General features: G+C 42.5%; 1 long non-coding RNA gene across 1 annotated transcript in view; it reads right to left on the minus strand.

The window, feature by feature from the left end:
* The window catches only part of LOC310689193, a 37294-nt gene extending 28119 nt beyond the window's left edge, over nt 1–9175 (minus strand). The window contains exons 1-2 of the long non-coding RNA XR_014517391.1: nt 9052–9175; nt 7349–7483 (exon numbers count right to left, since the gene is read on the minus strand). This is a non-coding gene — a long non-coding RNA (uncharacterized lncRNA). The remainder of the gene's footprint in view (nt 1–7348; nt 7484–9051) is intronic.
* Nucleotides 9176–16662: the final 7487 nt, after the last annotated feature.

Raw genomic sequence — 16662 nt, forward strand, 5'->3', positions numbered from 1 at the left:
TGTCTTTCAGCACTATTGTCCGCAAGAGGATCCCTGTCCGTACGTGATCAGGATATTCAATTTTCTGGGCTACCAAAATCAGTGAAAATACATTGTCCTTGGTACACATCCTGCTGATTTTGTTCAAATATCCAAGGTCAAAAATTTAGAGCAGAAGCTTTCCATACAATTTATAGAAAACTGAGCAATGAGCAGAATAAAAGTACAATTAATTAGGTGGCAATATACAAAATTGATGCAGTTTCCTTAACCTAGGCAGCATGTTTTATAGAATCCATCAGCTTACTTGCATTTCATTTAATTCTGGTTGCACTTCCCTCCCCTTTGTGTGAGTGGTTTGTTTCAATCCAAGGTTCTGGATCCAACACACACAACCTGTTTCTGTTCACAGGTGCGCTGCATGGCAGCGTGCAGAACATGCAGGGTAAGAAAGAGGCGAAATATGTCTTGAGCAGAGATGGTTTCAGAGGAGAGAGTTAAAACTCTGTGAAAATGTAGATGGCAACAAATGTACATAGTCTGCACTGCTGTAATCACAGCAGGTTACAGAGTGAATAATAATAATAAATGATTTTTATTTGTACCCCACCCTCCCCGGCCAGAGCCAGGCTAAGAGGGGCTAAAGCAATCAATCAATCGATTAAAATGCATCCCAAAATTAATTCAAATAAATTAAAGTTAAAGTTAAAACTGGACAAATGACAATCCTCAGGTTAAAACTGAAAGTGGTTAATACTCGCCAGGACCAACGGTTCCCACTAATATTATAAGGACCTGTGAGTGGGCTGAGAAACCACCTTTGTGCTTGTTCTTATACAAAGAAAAAAAATGAGTCAGACTGAACCCTGACCCATTTTATTTATACCCCACCCATCTGGCTGTGTTTCCCCAGCCACTCTGGGCAGCTCCCAGAAGAATATTCAAAAGTGCAGTGGACTCCTTGAAAGCATATCAGAATAGCATCTAGAATTTTCACAGAAGGTTTCTGAATTCCTGGAATTGCAATATTCAAGCTGAACGTCTCTTTCCACCCTCCGACCCCAAGTTTGATTTTTCTATCAGGAAAATGTTAACAAACCCTCTCTCAACCCCACATGGAGATTTCCTTTTCCTTTCAAGATTCTACTATGCACACCTGAGCAATTCAGGATGACTTCTGGAACACTTTGCCCAACTAAGGGTGCAAGGCCATTCTACGTATGACAATTGCTTTCCCCTGCTTCTCTTTGCAGCCAAATTGTGGCAAACAGGCCTTCTAACTTGCTTCCCATAGAAAATATCAATTTTGAATTCCTCTGCAACCTGCTGCAATATGAGCTGAGCGATGACATGCAAAAATATTGGTATTTTATTTATTACATGAATCTCACCCTTTCTCCAAGGAGATTGGGGCAGCTGTAGCAACTGGGCCAATGTGCGCTTTGGTCCCTAGTGAATAATAAGACTGACAGACTCTTTGAAGTTCAGATCTTCAGCCAAACAAATTGCTCTGATATCGTATATTTTTTTAAAGTGTTAATGCAAACTCATTAATTATTGAAAGAGTCTGGGAAACATGAGAGAGTCTAAGCAGTGTTTATGGTGATTAGCTATTCTTTTTAATGGCGGGGAATTTTCTAAGGAGAAAGATTAGCTTGAGAATTAATGCCTCAGAGTTTTGTACAGTAAAACTGGAATTAAAAAATGTCTGAAGGAAAGAAGCATAACATCAGCAGGGTTTGAGAACTCAAGATTACTTGGCAGGAGTGAGGAGGGTATTTTTCTTTTTTCTTTTAAAAGCCGTTCCGTTGCTTCTTTAACCTAAAAACATTCAGAAACAGTACTTTAATAAACATACAGTTAGTACATTACATGCCAGAAACTTATTGTTTGGAATAGCTCGAAGTTATGGTTCAGCAGTGAATAGTTCACAAAAGAAAAAAAAAGGAAAGAGGTGCTGGGGACTCAAGACTGCCTGGGGGCTAATTGTTAATTCTTTATTTCCAAAATTTCATACAATCAAATGCACTAGGGTGGGGGGGGGCATCTGCGACTTCCAGATGTTCTTGGACTCAAACTCCCATCAGCCCCAGCAAGCATGGCCAATAGTCAGGAATCATGGGATTCCTGCCTGTGCACTGTCTCACCAAAGTGGTACATGCTCTGGTTATCTCCCGCTTGGGCTACTGCAATGCACTCTATGTGGGGCTCACTGCAGATATTAAAACCGTGGAGTTTGAAGCAACTGGATGCATAAAAATTGAGTCCTTTTTGAATAAAAACATGCCCAAGGCCCACAAGTTAAATTCAAAATTGAAGAACTTTTTAACGAAAAAACAGTAAATGATACATCCAAACAGTCCTGTTCTGGGAAATTTTAAATTTTTGATGTTTTATTATGTTTTTATATTTTGCTGGAAGCTGCCCAGAGTGGCTGGGGTGACCCAGTCAGATGGGAAGCATATAAATAATAAAATCATCATCATCACATGTGGAAAGTTACAGGTAACTCATGAAAACCCAAACCACACCTAGAAAACCATGGTCTTTGAATATTATTTTTCTCGGTGTGCTCAAATCCCTCCCCCCTTTTTTTCTTATTTCTTCATTCCTGAGACTTGGTATTCAGAACTGGAACTGAGCTTCTGGGATAGGAGATTTGGTGCCCCCGTCCCTCAGGTAACAGGAAAAAACAACAGCGAAAAATGTAAAGTTTGTGTTTTGGTTATATGACTAGTTTTAGGTGCAAGTATTCAGGATTCGCTGTGGCTTTTTCTATTGCAAAGTCAGTGAGCTAATATTACAATCAGTTTGTGCTCACCTTAAGCACATCAGCATTCACAACCCAAATCATTTGCAAGCTAATCAATACCAGTTGCATCTTTCTGATATTAGTTTTGCTGAGTAGGACATCTGGGATTAGACACATGAAGATTATAGAAGTGCTACAATTCAATGCAAGTAATGTGCCTTTTATCAGGAGACCCCCAAATTCAATCTGGTTAATTTGTTTCTAGTTAAAATCATTTGGGGTAGTAGGATTGGGAGAGATCTCTGTCAGAGACCCTGGGGAGCAGCTGCCAATCAGTACTGGGTTGGACCAAAGTGCTGATAAGGCGGGTTCCTATGTTTGTTAATTGATATGGAGCAACTACCACTGTTGTATTCTATTTTCACCAACCCAAACATCATTTAGAATCACTGTTCCTGACATAGAAATACATTCACAACAAACAGAAAGGTCAAAAGAGAGAGTTGAGTGGTGTCAGAGAGGATATGTTCACATTAGCGGCTTAAAATGCAATGAGGTCGTATCCCCTGCTGCATGTGCTCATAGATAACAGACGTCTAAAATGTATGCACATCACTTTAACACCTACTTTTTCAAATTGGATGGGAGCTGGTTTGAGGGGAAACCCATCTAGCAGCAGTATTTCTCAAGAAACTACAGTTGTACTGTGGAAGTCAAATGGAATCCGTTCAACAAGTCCTTTCAACTTCCAAAACTTTCAAAAACCAAATTGTGGCTTCTGATTGGCTGCAGGAAGCTCCAGTCGAACGTTCGGCTTCTAAAAATAGTTCGCAAACCAGAACAGTCACTTCTGGGGTTGCGACATTCGGGGGCCAAAACGTTCAGGAACTAAGCTGCTCGAAAACCAAGGTACAGGATTTGTAAGGATTATGGCTAACACCTTGTGTACTCCAGCAAGGGGAATGCAATGGAGCTGGAGTAAAGCGTAAGGTGTACATCGGCAGAGTCTACTTTGGGCTGTGGTGAATGGAAGAGAAATTCTGCAGGCGACAACCTGAGCTGAGAACTTTGTCTGGCCTCTGGAGTCAGCCACGCCTGATAATGGCTTCAGTCCCAATAACAGAGATCAAGGCCTAAGAGATAAAAATTCAAAGGCCATCTGAGAGTGGATCAACTTGACTTCCTTTTCTAATATGAGGTAATTTTACGTAGTCAAATGGTAGCAGAGGTCATCACAGAACAAACTCTAGTTGAAATGAAGACTTTTCTGAGGTTTCTTGGGGTCAGTATATAGCGCTTAATTCTTGCTCTTAAATTCTGCATACTATACTGCATAAAAGATAGTCATTTTTAGAAGTGACTTGAAGGGCAGCAATGACCCTTCTGCTTATTTTATTACACCACTTTTGCTCCACATAATTACTTACCAGATGTTCATGGTACATTTTGGCTGTTCCCTTTAATCCACAAAATAAATTCTGGGTGTGGGGCAAAATTTTCTTCCTGAGACCATTGTCATAGACAGAGGCAAACGAACGGTTTTAGTTCTTTTCTATATTGTACTTTAAAACGCATTTACACTGGTTCTGCCCTTGTGAAAAGACCATATAAGTAAAAATATAACAGCCACTACAGGGTATAGAACATCCTTTGAGAATACAAGGAGACATTCTATTGATCCTAGGCAAAAAAGGAAACCCTGACCATAATGAATAGCTGTCATGCAAATGTTTACATCTCAAAATCTAAAACAAACTGAGCTCATACTCTGATCCAATAACTTAGCTGACCGGAGTCAGCAAATGCAATCTATATGTGCTCCAAAGGATATGCAGCCAAGTGTGGTAAATGCTGAAGAAGAGACACAGAATATACCCAGCAGCTCATCCATTGCTGCACGCAGATTTTTAAATTTTATTTTATTTATTGAATTTATATACCGCCCTATACCCAGAGGTCTCAGGGCAGTTCACAGAAAAGATTGCAATATATAAAATCAAAATTAAAACAATAACCCAATAACACCCCCCCCCAAAAGCCGCATTTTGAAATGGTATAGGATGTTGATCTGGTCAACCAAAGGCCTGGTTAAAAAGGAACAGTTTTGTCTGGCGCCTAAAGGTGTATAATGAAGGCACCAGGCAGAGTTCCCTGGGGAACCACTATGCAATTGTCCTAATTGTAGATCCTTAAGCACTGTTTCTCTGCAAACATGCACGTGGCCTGCCAGTGCTCCCATGGTGATCTGAATCAAGGCAAGCCACTTCTTACTGTAATAAAAAAGAAGAAAGAAATTGGAGAAGAGAAGAAGAACAGGAGGAGGAGGAGGAGGAGGAGTTTGGATTTGATATCCCGCTTTATCACTACCCGAAGGAGTCTCAAAGCGGCTAACATTCCCCTTTCCCTTCCTCCCCCACAACAAACACTCTGTGAGGTGAGTAGGGCTGAGAGACTTCAGAGAAGTGTGACTGGCCCAAGGTCACCCAGCAGCTGCATGTGGAGGAGCGGAGACACGAACCCGGTTCCCCAGATTACGAGTCTACTGCTCTTAACCACTACACCACACTGTCTGGAGACATGTGGGATTTCTGGTATTCCTTGGGAGCTTCACTACTTTTCTCTTCATCCCTCTTCCTTGTGAAGACACAGTGCAAGGTAGATAGCCCATTTACCAAATGTGCACCAATGCCCTGGCATAGATCCAAAAACAAAACACCCTTTGCCATTCTGTATCCTATTACCCATTGCTTTAACACCCTCTTCTAGGGTCTGCAGACAAGACAAGGTCAAGAATGCTGGTTGTTGCAGAGAATGCCCTTTCCTGGGCTGCCATCACCCTGAGCCTCTGAGGGCAAAGGAAAAACTAAGAGGGCACCCTCTGTAGATTGAGACGGCACCTGAGATGGTACCTGTAGGTAACAAGACAGTAATTCAGGTATTGGAGACCTGAGTCATTTAGTTGTTCTACACAGATTCACTATTTTCATGTGAATTTCATGCATCAAGGGGCAAGGAAATGTAGTACACAGTGTTGGTCTATTATTCTACCCATTTTGTAAATGTGCTCTTTCTGTCTCATTTTCTTCCTAACAAACCAAAAGGCCATGGTTGTACATTGCATATTTTTATTTTGCCACTCCAGGTAGTACAGCTGAGTTTTCCTGCACCTATTGCAAGCGCAACCTGTCTCGCTGGCAACTCAGAAATGCCCTCCTGCACAGTTCACATATTTTCCTCCCTTGGCTCGCCATTCCCATCAGCTGTAACAAGGCCTTAGGATGTCTGCAATTAACAGATCTATAGGAAAGGCTCAAAGGAGATGCACCTCCAGAAGATATGATGTAGGCATTGTAACACAGGCTGTCTGTCAATGACTGGTTTCTCTGCCCTGAAGGCATGAGTCCAAGTGACTTCTGTGAAGGCACCTTGCCATTTCAACAGATGGACATGAGTGTAAGTAGCCAAACAGCTATGTCTGGGCATCAGGCGCAGGCATTGAGCACCTGATTCCTAGCCAAAAATGCAGTGGCGGCTGTTTGACTTTGCTTAGCAAGCTAAGGTTCAGCTAGTATGTCATTCCTAATTAAAGTTAGGGATAGTTTCTTTTTTTTTTAAGGGATACGTTTTAATGCTGCAAAATCCAATGTCTGCATCAAGCCTAGGACACCTTTTTAAATGTATTTTTTATTAAAATTTCTTGGTTTACAAAGGTATGTGCAATGTCTCTTTTTTCAAGTTACATTTTCTACAGGTCAGTTTCATTTGCTGAGAGGTGCTTTCAGGGTATCCACTGTGATATTTCCCCAACCATTTCTCAAGTGTGTGTGTGTGTGTGTGTGTGTGTGTGTGTGAGAGAGAGAGAGAGAGAGAGAGAGAGAGAGAGAGAGAGAAGTATTTGTGGATAGTGGAAATAGGGTGATCCTTTATGCAATCCATAAATTCCAATTTGTGGCTCCCTCTAGTTTTAGCCAAATCATGGCCTTTAGGTTTCTTAAAAAAAACTAGCTAACTATCTATTGTATTGTTGTTTTCGTTTCAACTATTTACTTGTCTTTTTACCTTGTATTTTATCCTACGAACCGCCCTGAGATATTGTGATAAATGGCAATATAAAAATCTAATGAATAAAATAATATGCCCCCCTTTGCCCCCTTGGCCCCCTATACTTTGAGCACTGCTTAGACACATCTAACTCTGCATGGTACTTAATTCCCACTGGATACAGTAGAAATCATTTCTGGCAAACTTGCAAAGGGACGACCTATTGGTTTTAGTGGAACTACTTATCAGATTGGTTTGTCCCTTGTAGTTTAGGGGCTGCTGTATACATTAGCTATGTACATTTTTTCAGACATCTATAAACTGCCTGCGTTTGTTGTACAATTTTGCCTTCGCTCAGGCAGCCACTCTCTTTGTTATCATGCTAATTTACATCAGCTTTGAGAACACTTTTAATAAATGAGCCAAGGCTACACCTGTGACAAAATTAATCAGATGAATGTTGGAAGATATTGGAAAAATATTATGTGACCGGCGTATAGCCTTGTATTGATTACCGGCCTTCCAGTATCTCAGGACTCAAGATCAATAAGTATAAACCCATAGTTTTATGCCTACCTGATTGCTTGCACAGCATATTCCCTGGCAGAAATATTAGACCTTGTTGAGTCAAATCCTGTCAAAGTCAATGGAAGTCCTTTCACTGACTTTCAGGGTCAGGTCACATTAACCTCTGGAGTTTGGACAAACACCCTGCAGTCCAATAATCAAAAGAAAACCAAGTTGTTCTGCTATCACCATCTGAACCTATCTGCCATCTGGATTAGGAGATGAACTGTTGCCATTGTGAGAGCTATGCTAGAAAAAAAAAATGTAAACGTATTTAACTCTCATACCTTTCCCTCTAACCAGGCAGCTAAAAAGGAAACAGATGGGGCTGAACACTTAAGGGGGATATTACTATATATACCACACTGATAAGAAGTAACATGCAGTTTCTATTTTGGTAGTTAACTTAGAGAGAAGATGAGCAGTTATTTCTAGTGTGAAACCATTTTTGTAGAAAAGCTATGAAAAATGGACATAAGAATGCTGACATGATAATAATACCAATGGTAAGAAACAGAGACAAGTCTACATCTTATGTACCTGAAGATTTTTTTAAAAAAAATATTCAAGGTGAGACCAAGGGCCAGAAGTCAATAAAGGGCATCAAAGCACTGTAGGGGAATGAAGACAGATGACCAGGTGAATTCTGGAGGAAAGCTTCTGTCTGATGTAAAGTGATTCCTGAGACAATCTCAGAGTTTGTGGGATCTCACCCTTCAACAGGGGGACACATGTGGTCTCTTGCCTAAGGGGTTCCAAAATCTTGAAGATAACTCTGTATTTTGAGTTCCCTGCATAGGAGATTCAAACCTTGAACCCTATCCACTCCAATCCAGTGCTTTCTCACCTAGTCCCTGTCATTAGAGACCTCTCAGGATGGCTCTGAGGAGAACATTTGAGACTCACAAAAGCCTGATTCAAAGCAGATGGGAGCTTGAAAAGCTCCTGACTTCTTCTCTGGCTCAAATGGCAATCTGAACTGAGGAACAATTGCCAGCTGATAAATACTTTGCCCTGCAACGAAATATCTGTCTTCTAGCAGAGCGAAGTCATCGTCAGCCAAGGATCACAGGGGCTTGGGCAGCCCAGAAATCTAGTGCACTGACAACTCTGCCAGAGTATGTACTGTAATCTCTGACTGCTAAAGCAGCTAACTCAGCCCAGCCTCAGAAATTTCCTGCCAGAGTCTCTGAGCCTGCTCTGGGTGTTTTAACAACACTGCAGGGACAAAAACAGAGCAGGGGTCAGGGGTGTGTGTGACCACAGTGGTCACAACATCCTGTCTGGATTTTTCAAAGGGTAGTAATCTTAAGAAACCATTCACTAACTGCCACCACAGGGTCTTCTGAAAAACCACCCTGCCTGGAGACAAGGAGAGAAGAAAGAGAAGCATCTTGTTGTGCTATCGCTATCTAGCTCTCAGTAGTGGCTCCTCCCTTTTCTAACCGTCACCCACAGGAGATCCTGAGCAAGCATCTTGCCCTTATGGGAGGGAGAAGCAAAAACAGTCTTTAAAAAAAGTTTTATTTCCCCTGTTTTATCTTGTTTTGTTTTATTGTTACTGGTGCATAGTGTTCCAATCGTATCATGTAAACTACTTTGTAAGGTCTGCCTGACCAGTGGCATATAAATGCCATGGATAAATATTAAAATTAATGAAGCTACCTTAAGATTTACTTTCACCACACATTTGCCCTGGTTTTGTTCCTTACCCATTGGTAGGAAATGGGGTGGTTTATTTCTCACAACATAGGACTTGCACTCTTTGTTTCCACAGAGATGGACATAAAACAATGGTGTCTCCCCCTCCTGTACACTTTTATTTATAAAGTGTTTAGAATCTAGAAAAAAAGAAATAAAATGCTTTAACTATAAGGACAGTATTAATTGTAGAAACTAAATTACAGCTGAGACAGAGGCTGTGCTTAGTAATAAAAGTAAAGAAACAAATCACCCACCATGGTCAATGAAACTGATATTATCTGCTTATTTAAGGTATATTTTAGCTTATTGGTTCCAATAAATCTGTGTAAAGTCTTATTTCCTGAGATACTGCTATCTCTTGCTACAGCAGACAGAGATTTTTTCTTCTTATTGCTACTGAGGTGTCCTGAAAAATTATGAGAATGTACTTGGAAATGTGGCCATAAAGTGAGGCAAGGGCTGAAGAGAATATGGTAGTGCTAGGCCAGGTGTGGGGAACCTTCTCTCTGCACCATGTGTGCCAATTTTGACAGGTGGCTTGGTCCAACCACCTGTCTCTCATATGATGGGTAGTCTCAAAGTTGACCCATATGGATGGGTGGAAGTCTGCTTCCTTGACACATTCCCTGCAGGAAATGCATTGCTGAAGCAGCACCCAGCAGCCCTAAACTCTCTGTTCATCATATGAGTGGAGGGTTCCCTCCTGCTCTCTGTAGGGGTACTATTTTGCCAGTAAGTTCCCCACAAGGAATGCAATGCCAAAGCAGCACTCAGCAGAATGAAACTCTGGTGAGCAGAGACTTCAGTCCTGTTCTCTGGAGGATGCGAGCAGGATTCAACTGCTTCCTCATCAATGGCGAATGGGTGATTAAATCCTGTTGCTTTGGTTACACGCAAGTGCAGCTAAACCCACTGATGCCAGCTGACTGATTGGCGTCATGGGCTAAATTTGATCCCCTGGTGAGCGTGTGGGCCACAGGTTCCCCATGCCTGTGGTTGGCCCAACATATCTGTCCTGTTCCCACCCAGCTTTGCTTCATATTGGCCCCAGCCTGGACTGGAGTATTTCAAAAATATGTCCCCCTCCCAGGAAGAAACCTCAAAGCATAAAATGGAGGCTAGTAGACCTAACTCAGAACCTGATGGCTCATAGGTAAAGTCAGGGCACTCTTGATTAGATCCGGGGTGGGACTAAAGCAGAATTTGGCAGGTTAGGTTACCATCCTGGCAGAATCCAGGAAATTATGGATGAGGCTAAGTCAAATCTGTGATTTGCTTCCTGTCGGGATATCGCGGAGTGGGGAGTGGGGTCCGGAGGGAGCACACTTCCCCACCAGCAGGCAGCCACAGTCTGCCTGCACGCGTGACCCTGGGGTGCAGGGAAAACCCCCCCTCAGACAAGCCACAAGCTGTCTAGAACATCGTCCCCTGTGTCTGACCTTTTGCAGTCTCAGCAGTCAGCGGTGTCCTGTCTGTAACCTTTTGTCCCTGAGACCTTTTGTCTCCTTCGTCATACACTGTGCAAGAGGAAAATGACACTGTGGAAACAGGTGCCAAAATAGCTTTGCACCACCCCATGATCTCGGGACGGAAGATGTGTAAAGGTCGCAGCCCAAAATGTATCTGCCTGGCTTGCATATTTGTCTCAATAAAAGGAGGCTCCACAGGAATGGCAGCAGCTCGCTTCAGCCCACCTGTGCACAGCTCACATGATGATCAACACCTGTCCTGGTCCTTCACTTCAGCTTCCATTTCAGATCCCAATACTGCTTACCAGGTATAGCCAGTTGGCCCAATAAAATATTGATAGCAATTCTATCATCCTCCAGTCCTGCCTCCTCCATCCTTCCTTCACTTGCCCCTGGACTGATCTGGCCCTTCCTTCAAGCCTTTACTTAGATTTCTTTCCCTTTTTCCTTTCCTATACTAGATTACCTTCACTTGGCACTTGCTTCCTCCACAACTCATTTCTTATGCTCCCTCCATTCTAGCTTTCCCCATCTGCTGTATTTTCTGTATTCCTGCCCTGCTTTTCTTTTCTTTTCTCTTTCCATCCATAATACTTTGAGAGAACCCATCTCTAGGTGTTCAGACGGGTGTGAGCAGAGGGACAGAATTGGTCTAAAGGGTCTGATAAAGTAATGACAGGGTTCAAACCTGCAGTTCCAGGATGGGAGGCCTTTCTTTGAGATGAGAGCTTTCTCCCTTTCTGCCAGCTATCCAATAGTCCCTCCTTCACCCAGTGAAGCGGTGCAGGAGCAGAAGGCAAACTCACTCACAAACAGCAGGCAGACTCACTCACAAACAAACTGGATCTATCTATCTATATATTTCATTCAAAACATGTACGAACCAAAGCCACTTGACCTCAATAAGAAGCGCCAAAGGCCCAAGCCAAAGGTGAGTATCATTGATGGCACTTGACTGACATCAGGTGGTGAAAGCCAACTTAAATAAGACACCCAGGAAGTGCAGTGGTTAATGGAGCTTTAGACCTGATAGCCATGACCCTGTTTCCTTTGAAAGGAGATACTTGTGTAGATTGAATCTCTAGGCACAAGGGAAGCACATATGTTTATGTTTACAGAACAGAGTACCTATGTTCGGAGAATAGCTCACTTCGGAGTTTAGTGCATCTATTACACTTGACAGCAAGAAATTGAATTCTTGAGCTGATATAATACAGGTCTCTGCTTGTTTTGCACTGGGGACAAGCAGGGGAAAGTACTTGTGGGCCCTACACAAAAAGGTCATCCACAATTCAAAAACTCAGAACACATATGCCTAGAAAAGGAGCTTGTGTAGAGGCCATAAAGAAAAAGCAGTTCTGACTTCACTTGAGAAATTTTCACAGCCCACTTCCAGCAGAAGCCCTTCAGATGCAGGGAAAGGAAGTATTCTGCTGAAGACAAAAGTCTGCAATGGTTGTTTGCTGATTAATACCAGGCTTTAATATAGAAGACAGGCTCTACATCCTCGTTTTTATTAACATGCAATGGTGCTCCAAGTCTTTTTTTCTAGGTGGCTAAATGTCAGGGCAGAGGAGCAGGCCAACTTTGTTCCATTATGGAGGAATGGCAGCTGCCAAAGGAATCTACAACCCTAAGGTCACATTTACACAATAACAAAACCTATGTTGGCAGGTTTGTGTCTCTTTGAAAGGGCTGGTGATAAACAGAGGAAGTTTTGGATCTGCTGGACAATTGGGTGACTTATAGATCTCTGTTTTCATTATGTTAAAACAAACCAAGCTTTTGTAGCCATTTTTGTTCTTGCCAGAAAACTTTGAAACATGGTCAACATCTATTAATTGATTAAAAACAGCCACATCTAGAGATGAGTTTGGCCGGGACATTGGTTGGAAGCAAGCTGAAGTTAGGAAATGATGGATTCAGGTAGAATGCAAAATATTTTGTGTAGACTTTAGATCATCTTGGTTTTACTTCAGACAACATCCTGTGGGTCAAAACAATCAGGTGATCTGATGTGGAACATGGGTGATTGAAATTCCATTCCATACTCCCCTTGAGCTTTCCTTGCCAAATCAAGTATAGGCTTTTAAAGGGCAAATTCTCTATCTAGAGCTTCATATTTTTGCTTCAGTTCTTCACCTGCAAATGCAAGCTTCTCTCGCCCAAAGGAGAGGTGAATGTTAAAGACTGTTTTCAGATAGGGTGAGAAGTAAATATAGGAGTTCATTAAGCAGTCAGCGTTTAATGCTGCAGTAGACAATTCAGAGATGTGAGAAGTTCAAATCAACTGGACTATTCCAAAAGCTCTGACAATGGTGGGCATAAACTCGTGTGCTTTATTAAATTGCTCATTTTGCCTGGTGATAGATTGATAACACTAGTAAACAACAAATTTGTTGTCTGCGTTTTTTCAGTTGATTTAGGACGAATCTGTTGCGCTGAATCCAAAAATCACATTGATTTTGCTCAATCAGGTCAAGTTTTTGAGCTATGGCCACATGTCATTTTTTTACATTTTTGTTCACATGTACGCTTGTGTGGAGCATTTTAGAAGAAGTTGGTGGGGCTAAAATGCCATGTTGAATAATTGTTTTGATTGGAAATGATTATTTTAATGACAAGAAGTATTCAGGTCCGATAGTTCTGGGTGATTATGTCGAAAAGGGATCAGTTTGAAGTCATAAAACCTCGAAATCTTCCATAAATTGGTGGACAACAGTCTGGCTTCACCAAGTACCCATGTTTTCTGTGCATGTGGGATAGTAGGGACCGTGCTCAGCATTACACGAAGAAGGACTGGCCTGTGCAGGAGGAATTGGTGCCTTGCAAAGAAAGGAATGTCATCAACGACCCTCTGGTGGACAGAGACAGAATACTCTTCCCACCGCTGCACATCAAGCTCGGCTTAATCAAGCAGTTCACCAAGGCTCTGGACAAGGATGGTGACTGCTTCACTTACCTGTGCCAGGCTTTTCCAAGATTGACCATGGAGAAGTTGAAAACTGGCATCTTTGACGGTCCTCAGATCCATCAGCTCATCAGAGATCCAGAGTTCGGAAACCAATGAACGAAGTGGAACTGGAAGCGTGGAAGGCATTTGTTCTGGTAGTGAAGAACTTTCTTGGCAACAATAAGGCCAGAAACTACGCAGAACTTGTCAACAACATGCTGACTGCTTTCAGAAACCTGGGCTGCAACATGAGCGTCAAGATGCACTACCTATTTTCACATATGGACCGGTTTCCTGAGAACCTGGGTTCAATGAGTGATGAGCAGGGGGAGAGATTCCATCAGGACATGAAAGAGATGGAGACCAGGTATCAGGGTCGCTGGGACGCAGTCATGATGGCTGACTACTGTTGGACTCTGAAGAGAGACCTCCCTGCCACTGAGCATTCCAGGAGTTCCAAGAAATGGAAGTTCAAGCCCTGAAGTTTGAAAAATGGTGAAGCAACATGCAATTTATGTGTACTTACCTTTATCAATGCCCACCATTCAGTTTACAGTAAACCTGACCTGATGGAGAGAAACGGATGCCATTTCCTGATTCAGCAGTGCAAAAATACCCTAAATCAGTTGTAGAAATCTAGACAACATTCAAAAAGTAAAAAATTGTTGCCCAGTGTAATCTGTAGGGAAAGAATGGTTAGAACGCTTCCAGCTCAATAGGTTGCATATATGGAATGCCAATAGGGTCTTTTCTCCTAAGCACCAGGGGGCAGGGAAAAGCAGTGGTTTACACTGAAACTGTGGCAGGGGGAAATGGCTTCTCCTTGCATGCTGGAGTCCCAATAAAAAAAACCCATGCAGTTCTAATGAAGGAAAGAAAAAACAACATTGCAACTGCAAGCAAGACAAAGAGGATCACATGTAAATAGAAGGGCTGCACACACACACACACACACCAATCCAATCCAATCCAATCCTGGGCACAACCTGTAATTTGGATCAGCTCCGACCTGGATTGGGCCCTGAATTGATTTGGGAGCTGGGCCTGGTGTTTAATTAGGGTTGTATATTTCTTTCTTACTTACAACCAGTCATGGGGTGCCTCTGCCACTCATTGGCCCTGGTTCCACCTTTTGCTGGCCTTTTGCCCTGCAAGTTTCAGTGGTACCAGCCACTACTTGAGGCAGGGGAAGAAGGATACACTGCATCTCCTTTCCTCCTTGCAGCTACGGAGAACAGGACTGAACTTCCTGCTCACCAGCAGGGGAGTGGAGAGTTCCACCCTGCTGGGTGCTGCTCCGCCAGCACATTCCCTGTGGTCAGCAAGATGGAATCTTCCACTGAGGGTTCCATCTTTCTCAGTGTAGCCATGACTGTGTGTTCCCCTGCTGGGAACAGGCATGTGCAGTCAAAACACAGTGCAGGGTTGTTTGAAAGCCATTTTGCAAATAGCCCTGTTCTGCTCTTGGCCGAGATTGCGGCCTGCCTCTCCTTGTTCCCCTCCTTTTTACCTGAGGTGATCCAGTGCTGCATCAACCCCATCTGGCCAAAGCCCTGATGGCCCCAAATTGACAGATTTGGTTCAGCTTCTGGGCTTTGAATAGCTCCAGTGCACAGCTGTAGTAATTAGGTCCTTATGGAATGATTGGATTCATGCATGTGAAAAAGTGTCGCTCTCCATCCAGCTTTCTCAAATATGATTCTTTCAACTCCAGTTAAGACTCCAGCTGATGCCAGCAGAACCACCTTGGAACAACACTCCAGTTACACACCAGCCAAGCATCTTGTATTATCTTTTCAACACCTGTTGAAAACCTTCATTTTCCAACAATTCTTTTCAACTGAGATTTTTATCCCAGTCTGTCTTATCTTTATTGGACTTGAAATTGTGTTTTTAATATCTGTTTGTATTGTTGATTGATTTATGGTTAAAATCACTTTGGGATGCATTATGGGAAGCAATTCATAACTGAAGCAAACAAATAAATAAAGAAACACATTTCAGTGAAGAGTGCTTATGTGTATGTATTGACGGGCATTTTTCAAAAAATCACCTTTATTCTGTCTACTTTAGTTTGACTCTCACCCCTGCCCTGGGTTAGACAATATGGTATATAAAGAGCTGATACAGCATAGAGGCTAACAGTACAATTCTATTCATGTGTACTCAAAAGTGAATTTGATAAGAAGTCAATGGGTCTCAGGGCATTGGAGTACAGCCTGTGGCTGGTAACTGGGATAAAGGGTGTCTTCAGTTTACATTTAAGCTAGGGCAAAAATGACCACATTCAAATACCTCCCCTTGCTATATCATTTGCCACCTAGAGAATGTAAAGTTATTGGGCAGTACCTACAAGCTGCAAATTAATTAAATGAATAAAATACACACCCACACCCCAAAAATGATATTATTATTTCTGAGCCCTTCAGAAAAGCCTGTGGAGAAAAGCCCCCAAACACTTAAATGGTGCAAGGGTCATCTTAGAGAGAAAAATAATGCCTGAAATCAAGAAATAAAACTTTTGGGGAGGGGGTCTGTAACTAAGGCAAAGCGCTCTTAAGAGTGGAAACATCCATTGATTTTTCTGGCCTCTGGGGGTTTCCCCGTGACTTGTTACCCCATCTGGCAGTGGTATTGATGGACTGTGATCACTCCACATTACGTTGCTTTTGCCAGATGGGGAGACAGGCTGCAGAAATCCATTCCAGAGACTGTATTCACTATTCAGCCTCCAGGCTGTATGTTGTTCTCACCAGCCATACAATATTTCTTCCTCCTCTGAGGAATGGCTAATGAAGGCTAGCTAAGTAGGCAGGGTGTCATTATATAGATAAAAGCACAAGGAGATAATGGATTTGCCTAATACCATACACGGAGGAGCCTAATGGCAGTAGACATGAGAGAGTGGGACCGGCATCTTTGCTTCTTGAGTCTGAACCTTAACCCTAGAATGACACCATTAAGTGAAAAGTGGCGAGATGATGGCAACATGTGGAATCACCAGCTGGGGCATGGAAGGCAGAGGACAGATGAGAAAGAAACCCTTATGCAGGCTATTTTGCACAGTCATTTGTTGAAAGCTACCCATCGCCAGCAACTAGGCAAATAGGGCTAAAAGCTGTAGCTGCCTAGACAGCCCTACCACATATACAGTACATGTCTACTCAGAGGTACACCCCATTGAGTTTCATATGGCT

The sequence above is a fragment of the Podarcis liolepis genome (assembly GCF_965112155.1).
Source record: "Podarcis liolepis genome assembly, chromosome: 1".
NCBI lineage: Eukaryota > Metazoa > Chordata > Lepidosauria > Squamata > Lacertidae > Podarcis > Podarcis liolepis.